Here is an 8,903-nt window from a genome sequence, read left to right as displayed (position 1 = left end):
CTGTTGTACTGACATGAGAGTCAAGGCTCCGAGCTCTCGGTCTGCGAACTACATCACTGAGCCTCTTTTAAAAGCATTTAAATAAAAACACTCCAGCGACTGTACGCAATGTAAACATAATATCATTTTAAAGAGCTATATTAAGCGCATATGAGCTGCTTTATATGGTTTACGGATGAGCTTCAGGGCTGGCGGTTCTTCGTCCGTGTTCACAAAACTACATATTTTAAAGGCATTTAAAAAATAAAAACACTCCAGCGATTGAACAGTAATAGTAGATTAGTGTATTGAAAACGTTAAAATGCTTGCTTATTTGTGCTGCATTTTTGTGGAAACGAATAAGCTAGTAAAGCCTGTTTCATATGGTCTCATCGTTTGAACCACGTTAGTTCGACAAAGTACGGCTGTTGTTAAAGACCTCACCAACTAATAACTTATGCTATTTAACGGATTAGAGTTCTCAAAAAATGCAACTGTATTGAACATAGCACCTAATCACTCATTTCATATTTTTTGTTCCCTGTCATTTCGCTGTATTTTATGTTTGATTTAGCACAGGTGCCCTCTTACGTCATACTCCGAAAGTCCCCTTAGGCATTTGTGCGCATGCGCACTACTCATAAATGGTGCTTTATAGAGGACGCACAAAAATACTGAATAAAATCATTTATTTAGGTTAAACGTATAGCTTGTACTGCATGTTAGCTTGCAAATTATGCCCAAGAACATAATTTATTAAGCCATATGTCTTGCTAACAAGAAACAATGCCTCTAACCACAGGTCACGTACGAAAAATAACGCCCCGTTTAAGCCATTCCACTCCACTGAAGGGGTGGAGCGGAAAATGAAAATAAATACGGCCTTTTAAAATTTAAAAGCATTTTTGTGGAAACGAATAAGCTAGTAAAGCCTGTTTCATATGGTCTCATCGTTGTGTAGGAATCTTGGGCGAACAACGTACAAAACAGAAATGGCCATATTCCAAAGAAACAAAAGGACCCTCTTTCTCAGTCAAAATGCTGAGACATGACCATCACATGATAATCACCAGACGCTAATTGTATGGACCGCTTTTGTCGAGATCTGCGACTTACGCATCCAGAGAGAAGAAAATGCTCTCTGTCTCAGAGCACCTAAGAAACAAACCTCCAGTCTTCTGAAATTAAGCTGGCATGGCACATGATGCGTCCAGCGTGACTCACATGGTTTTTCGGACTTCCTGTCCCACTCTCGTCTGACATTCCGAATCCAACGCAGCGTCTCAATTGAGTACACTGCAGAGACAATCTTTAAGAAACAATCAGCTTTTCAACAGTATCATATGTTTTCATGTTTTCTTTTATATTATGTGTTTTATGTGATCATTGGAGTTTAATCTATGCATTATATGCCTTTAGGAAAGGAAGTTATCAAATGTATTAGCATGCAAGCAATATGGCCTTATTTGATATGTAATGAATTGTCTGGATGAATGATACACAGCAAAATGAACGAGGAAATGATATGGTGTATACTTTAGGCATCGAAATAGTTTATTGAAGTTAATAACAAAAAAATTGCAGAGAAATCCATATCCTAATAAGTTACGTACCAAAAGGAATTACAGGACAGAAAGGGGGTGGCATGACCCGCCCCTTCAGCAATGCCATTGGATCCCAGCATCGTGGGACGTGCCCTAGCGGCCCGTTTAAAACTTCATGTTCCTAACAGAACTAGGCGAACTCAGCAAGAACTCAGCGAACTCAGAGCTCTCAGCTCTCGCCTCACGCCTTTCGCCTCTTGTGGTTTGAGTGCTTTTCCATCTGCGCTCGACCACTCGACCAAGCACGCAACGGTGCCATCAAAACTCTACAGAACTGAAGTTTCGTGACTGCCGAACTTTTCCAAGTCTCGCAACGCCGACTCAAAAGAACTTCCAGCGCATCAACCTGCGTAACCAGGCAACCGAAAGATCGGCTCCAGAAAACCACTCCTCCACGTCGAGGGATTTCCCAAACTACGTCATCGACCAGCAACCAACCAGAACTTTCGCTCAGACGAGCCCCCGGAACCCCCGTTCCCGGCACAAACGCAAGTAACAAGATCTCTGTTTACTTCGCTGAAACTGGTGCAAAATACTCCCTAAGTAGTTAAAAGCTAAGTCTCTGCTTTTGTGATTTTCTAAGGTTGCGATCTAAGAACTAGTTAAGATACTAGAACATTTGGGGTTCTCTTCAACTCAGTAATTGCTCATCCCCGGAACTGTATGAGTGTGAGTGTGAATGTGCGTGTGTGTGTGTGTTTATTTGTGTTTTAGTAGAGATTAGTGTTGTGTCTTAGAGTAGTTCAATAAATCATTGTTTCATTAAAAGAAGTGTCTTGAATTTTATGTTCACAAAGTTCTATCTGTGTTTAGATCAAGCTACCTCAGCTTTAAAATTTCCTAACGTAATATTTTGGTTTATTTGTGATCTTGGCCAGGAACATAATATAAACCTTTTGAGTTAATACAGTACGCTGAATTGACCACTTTGCTGGACGAATGGTTAAGAAGTGTAATCTATTAATTCTGAATCAATTTAATCAAGTTTCGAATCTTTCAATTCGATTCATTATTTGAATCATTATAAATTTGAGCTAATTAATCCTTACAGATGGTGGAGAATATAACGCGAACACATCTAACTATTTGAACATAAAACAAGTCATTCTACATGGTATTTTGTTCTATTTTATCCGGAAGAAATAGACAAAAGACAGAGAAGCAGTTTATTGTGTACTGTATGCTTTATTGTGGCTGCCAGTCTGGAATGAATGAAAGCGTAACTTCGAGTTGTTGTGTAAAGAATTTAAACTGCAGTAAAGTTTTAGAAATTGTCCGCTGAGAAAAGGTGAAAAATAAGCGTGTTCCTTGTTTTTCCTCTCTGTCAAAAGGCCTTGCAGCTAGTGTTTTACTCTGCGTGTTCCAGAGTGAAAAGAAACTAAGCTGGCTGTCTCCCGGTTTAAGATCTTTAGGCTCGCGACCTAATGCTCTTTTACCAAATATTCACTTAAAACTAACGTTAGTGAAGTTAAGACGTGGCGCTCAGCGCGAGCACCCACACGTTGCTTTATGGGAGAAATTTTGAGATCTTAAAATTGTGTGGCTAAGTCCACATGTGCTGTTTAAACAGGCTAGCACAAAATTGAATTAATCGCAGTGAATCTGCGGATAAATGTGCCTCACTCTAATGAGTTGAGATGGTGCTATAAGAATCTAAATAGTATTTATTTGCTGTGCAATTCCGAAATGCGCTGTCATTTCATGCATTGTATTTAAAACTGCTTAACTCTCTCGCTTGCTGGTTGTTGCCATAGAAACGCTGCGACCCGGATATCCTAACACACCTTTTCCGGAGCAGAGTTTCGTTGCGCAGGCGCAGTCCGCCCGCTCATTTTGTAAACAACAAGTGGTATAGCGAAACTAGCTAAAGCTAACGTTAACAAGTGGTAGAGCTAAACTAGCTAAAGCTAACGCTAACAAGTGGTAGAGCTAAACTAGCTAAAGCTAAGCCTATGTAAAACCACTGGCTTTGAAGAATAGCAGTTAGCACACAGCGTTAGGGTGATCCGTTGTGTTTGAACTCAGTGTGTGTAACGTTGTTTGGGTGACTCAATCACAAGCTTTGAACTTTAACGATCATTCTGCAAACTTCTTTACTTCATATCTCTGTACACTATTCCTTGTATTTCTTCCCTCCTCCCATGTGACAGGAATATTGACAATTTTAAACTTAAATCTCTTTTTGATGCGATTGTAACAAACCATTAAAGCCCTATCATAAATCTCAAATTAAAACATTTTATTGTTTCGATTTAAGGCTCTCGCCCTTTTGACTGTTTGCATTGCCAGATTAAACTGTTACAAGCTTTATAATCAAATACTATGTTTAAGCTGATTAAATTGATTACTTTGATCAATCTTAATAAATAATCACATCTCCTTGCCACACCGCAATTTCTGTGATTGATTTAACATTGATTATTTGTAGTCAATTTTAAGGAGGCATCATTTTAATTTGGTCACCAACTTTCATTGCCAAGGTGATAATTTATGTTAAACATTTTTTTTTTTTTATTGGGAAATTTTAATCTCTAATTTAAACTTCTGATTCCAATTAAAATTTTTGATTTTAATTGAACATTTTAATTTTAAGTTTAATCATAATCACATTTCCCCTTTTCAGACGGCAATGATACACGTTGAATAGAGAAATGATCATTTCCTTGACCAATTTTTAATGAAAACTTCTAAATTATAACCAGGAACAATCATTATTGATTTGAAAACGACTCCTTTTTACAATCAATAGTTGTTCCTTTTCCCATACCTCAATGGTTTGTGTTGATTCATTTGATTACAACTGCTAACTTAAACTTTAACAAAGCGTTACAGTTTTAGTTCTCCCACAATCATTACTGAATTGAAACATCAATTTTAATTTGCAAACCAACACTGTAACAAATTGCTGTATTTTTTACAGCAAAATTATACAGAAACTTACTGTTTTGCCAATTTACAATTTATTGCTGTAATTTGCAATGCATTATGGGTTATACAGGGTTTTACAAGTGTTAACTGTATATTTCACTGTTAGCTGTAATTTATTTACATGTAGGAGGTGCTTTGACTGTATTTTAAATATTTTTACAAGAATTTACTGTGCTGTGGCATTATGGGATTGCGCGGGCGGATATGTTGTTTTGAAATCTGGTGACGTTAGACTGAAGCACAACGACAACATGAAGATAAACGGCAATCGATTTTTGGTAAGTTTAATTAAATTTACTTCCATAAGTATTAATTATTTATTTTAATGTTAAGTAATTCATATCTATCTATCTATCTATCTATCTATCTATCTATCTATCTATCTATCTATCTATCTATCTATCTATCTATCTATCTATCTAAACGTTAAAAGTTTTATCAAGATATCGCTCTAAAGGTTATATTTAGCTTTTGTAAAGGGATGTGTAACGTTAGTTAACTTTATTTATCTGTTGCTTCAGGCGAGGAAGAGAAATGCGGTGCGCGCCATTTCAGAAAGCAGACTAAACTAAGGTAAATCTTTATCGTCATGTTAATGTTGATATATACTGCAGTTTGTTAGCTTTATTTGCCTTTGCTTTCTAGTGAACATGTAGTTTGGCAGGCATAGCATTGCTATCGAAGTGCGTGTGAAACGAAACTAACGTTATATGAGGTGCATTTGTCTTTGTTGATAGAAAAACATTAATATTACCATCGCTGGAAGAGTTCTCTTGAAACGTGAAGTTTATTTTGTAAAGGAATGTGTTGTTAACTTTTTTCTTTCTCTTTTTTTCACGTTTTTCACGTGCGATCCGGAGCTAAAAGGTAAAAACATAATGTCATGCCGTCTTAATGAATACTGCTTTTTGTAACTGATTCTTCTTCATCGATCTAACTTAAGTGCGAGACTAAACTAACGTTACATGAAGTGCTCAGTTGTCTTTGCTTTTGAAAAATGTAAATATTAACCTCGTTGGATGAGTATGAGATGTGTCGTCGTAATATGTGTCGTTAACTTCCTTTATTTTTTTATATTTTTGTCAGGCAAGCCGAAACACCAAGGAGATAATAAAGGTAAAAACATAATGTCATGACGTTGATGAATGCTTTTTGTTACCGATTTATTTGCCTTACTCTCGATAGAGTATTTTTGAAATTATTGCATATAAATAGACACAGAATATAGACTGAAATGCTGGTTTATTGAGAACGTGTAATGCCAGTATTTTTAGAGTCAAAACCAAACGTAATGTAAGTTAAACAGTTTTGCTTCAAACGATATAAGCAATTAATCTGTCGAAATAACAAGCTAAAAAGTTGTCATATAACCTACTTGTACATAAAGCTTGAACCTAAATCTAAATGAGAAATGTATCACTGTAATTTCTGTCAATATGAGAGCAATACCAGAGTAACTGCTCTTTCACCTGTGGAGTTGGCTACCTGACTGTTCCCATGCTTTTACAAAATTTTCAGCATTCAAGTCTCATCTATATAGAGACCATAAGACTTATAACATGTTGCCTGTATTTATTTATTTAGGTGAAATTCTCACTGCAACTCAGTGGATGCTGAGTATTGAGGGCCAAGTGGTCGTGAATCCACACCCCAACTTTGTGCCTGGATTTGCTGCTTTGTTTGCATCATACTACATCTTCAATCTGGTGTACCAGCATGAGGCATCCTGCATCCAAAACACAAGTTTATCCAGAGGTAAAAACAAAAAAATACTTAACTATGCATGTGTATTTATATTACTTAAATATAAAGGTTTTGTTCACCCAAAAATGAAATTTCAGTCATTAATCACTCTCCCTCATGTCATTCAAAAGCCATAAGACCTTTGTTCATCTTTGGAACACAAATCATTTTTTAAAAGAAATCCAAGATGTTTTTTCCCAGAAAGGTAGTGAATACATCAGTGGTTCAATCATAACATCATGACGCGATAAGAATACTTTTTGTATGAAAATAAAACAAAAACAACAACTTTATTCAACATTTCGGCATCGAGTATCCCTTTAATTTAATAAAGTGACAAGAATACTTTTGTGCACCAAAAACACACTCCAGAGACTGAAAGAAATTGTTGAATAAAGTAAATTTTATTTATTTATTGTGCACAAATGTATTCTCATTGCTTCATAAAATTAAGGTTGAACCACTGGATTCGCATGTTTAATGATTCAGACCTGCCAACCTGTACACATTTTGCATAGCGGCTACGCATTTTGACTTCAAAGTATGCTGGTACGATTTGTCACTCTAAACTATGCAAAAACCTGTTGACCCCTTTGTGCTTAATGTTAATTTAATATTAACAATTGGTGTAAAATATATTATAAATACATATTAATTAAAATGTTGTACAATTCAAATTCAAATTAAATTATTCTGAATTCAGTTATTCCCAGTTCCCAATCCAGTGAAACAAAATACTTTATGGCTTCAATTTTTTCCTCCATAATGTGGAAGTCATTGAGAACCAAGGCTGTTTGGTTTACTCATTCTTTGCTATTCTTTTATTATAGTAGAAGAAATACATTTATTCAGGTTTGACAAAACTTGACATCATTTCTTTTTTGGATGAATTATTCCTCTGTAATGCATTACTATAGTTCATCAAATGCTTTTGAACTATTAAACAAGTTTTAATAAATTCTGCACATGCTTATGTTTGTCTGTCTGATGTTTGTGCAGATGTTTTGTTGGAATCAACCCACACTCCGGCACCAAGACGGGCACATCAAAGGTTGGAGCAAAAAAAAGGTGGGAAGGTCTCCGAGAAGAGGAACAACACAGTCAATCCTCATGTGTGTTCTCATCTCAGAAGGCTAATGGACTTTGAGTGGTTAAGCATGTAAGTTTACAAATGTATCAAAACTACAACTACAGGAGAAGCCATCTATAAAATAACAATTGCTTTCAGATTTGTTCTTTGGTCATGCTAAAAAATAAAATAAAAAAAACTGGTCAACTTACAAAAAATTTTAAAGAATGTTAAAATGTTTTAAAAAATGGCTAAATGTTTGTTTGAGTATTCTAGGTTTAATGAATCAGCAGTCAGTGCCATTCTGTTTTTTGAGCCTAAAGGGATTGCCATCATTTACTCACCTTCAGTTGTTCCAAAATTCTGAGTTTCTTTCTTGTTTTAAGATATTTTAAAATGTTGGTAACAGTAGCCATTGACTGTCATATTTTGCCCTATTATGGAAGTCAATGGCTTACTTGTCTGGTTATAAACTTCATTAAAATATAATCTTTTGTATTCAACACAAGAAAGAAACTAATAGTTTTGGAACAATTTAAGGGAGAGTAAATAATGACCATTTTTATTTTTAGGCAAACAGTCCCTTTAACTTTTATTTAACTATTGCTTTATGCTTTAATCTTGAGTTGTTTGTAGTTGTATTGTAACAGCTGATTTTTTTATAATTTTTTCTGTAGTTAAAAAAGTAAAATTGTTACTAGTGACAGTGCTGAAGTGTTGTCAGGTGTCAGCTTTAATAAACAATTTTCTTACAACAGCTTTGAATTTGAGTGATTATTTTTTTTAATCTTTGTTTTAATGCATTCACGTCAGTATAATGGTAAAGAGCACAGTACAGTCACAGTTAAAATAGTTATTTACAGGAATTTCATTGTAAAAAATATTACAGCTACATCTTGGCTTTTGCTGAATTCACAGGATTTTATTGGCAACTTTTGTTGCCAGGTACATACTGTAATTTACCGTAATTACAAAAAAAACCTGTAATGCCTTTTTACAAGTTTAATTTTATAATCCTGTAAAAAACACAAAAAATTACTGTATTCTGCAAACATCAATTTATTGTAAATTGCTAAGCAGTATTATACTGTAATCCATTTTACAGCAATTAGCGGCTATTTTACAGGATTTTATTGGCAACTTTTTTGCCAGTAAATTATTGTAAATTCTACAGTATATTTTTTACAGTGCTGAGTTTAGCTCTTGGTGTGTTCTAAGGGGTTGACGGAATGAAATCGCTGGAACATTTAAATTTTAAAAGGCCGTATTTATTTTCATTTTCCGCTCCACACCTTCAGTGGAGTGGAATGCCTTAAACGGGGCATTATTTTTCGTACTTGACCTGTGGTTAGAGGCATTGTTGCTTGTTAGTAAGACATATGGCATAATAAATTATGTTCTTGGGGCATAATTTGCAAGCTAACATGCACTACAAGTCATATCTTATATTTAACCTAAATATAAATGATTTTAATCTGTATTTTTGTGCGTCCTCTATTAAATCACCCTTTATGAGTAGTGCGCATGCGCACAAATGCCTAAGGGAACTTTCGGAGTATGACGTAAGAGGGAACCTGTGC

At 35.2% G+C, this 8,903-nt stretch overlaps 2 long non-coding RNA genes across 2 annotated transcripts; both read left to right on the top strand.

Moving 5' to 3' along the window:
• The first annotated feature begins 4,702 nt into the window (after positions 1 to 4,702).
• LOC141334430 (uncharacterized) lies at positions 4,703 to 7,525 on the top strand. Its single transcript, XR_012355566.1, has 5 exons — positions 4,703 to 4,789; positions 5,033 to 5,378; positions 5,598 to 5,627; positions 6,096 to 6,266; positions 7,254 to 7,525. It is a non-coding gene; the product is annotated as an uncharacterized lncRNA (long non-coding RNA).
• Positions 7,526 to 7,553: 28 nt separating this feature from the next.
• LOC141334432 (uncharacterized) lies at positions 7,554 to 8,080 on the top strand. The gene is made up of 2 exons (XR_012355568.1): positions 7,554 to 7,955; positions 8,001 to 8,080. It is a non-coding gene; the product is annotated as an uncharacterized lncRNA (long non-coding RNA).
• The last annotated feature ends 823 nt before the right edge of the window (positions 8,081 to 8,903 follow it).

The sequence above is a fragment of the Garra rufa genome, chromosome 5 (genome assembly GCF_049309525.1).
Source record: "Garra rufa chromosome 5, GarRuf1.0, whole genome shotgun sequence".
Lineage (NCBI taxonomy): Eukaryota > Metazoa > Chordata > Actinopteri > Cypriniformes > Cyprinidae > Garra > Garra rufa.
The sequence above is the reverse complement of the archived record's forward strand: the minus strand, read 5'-3'. Positions and strand labels throughout refer to the sequence as shown.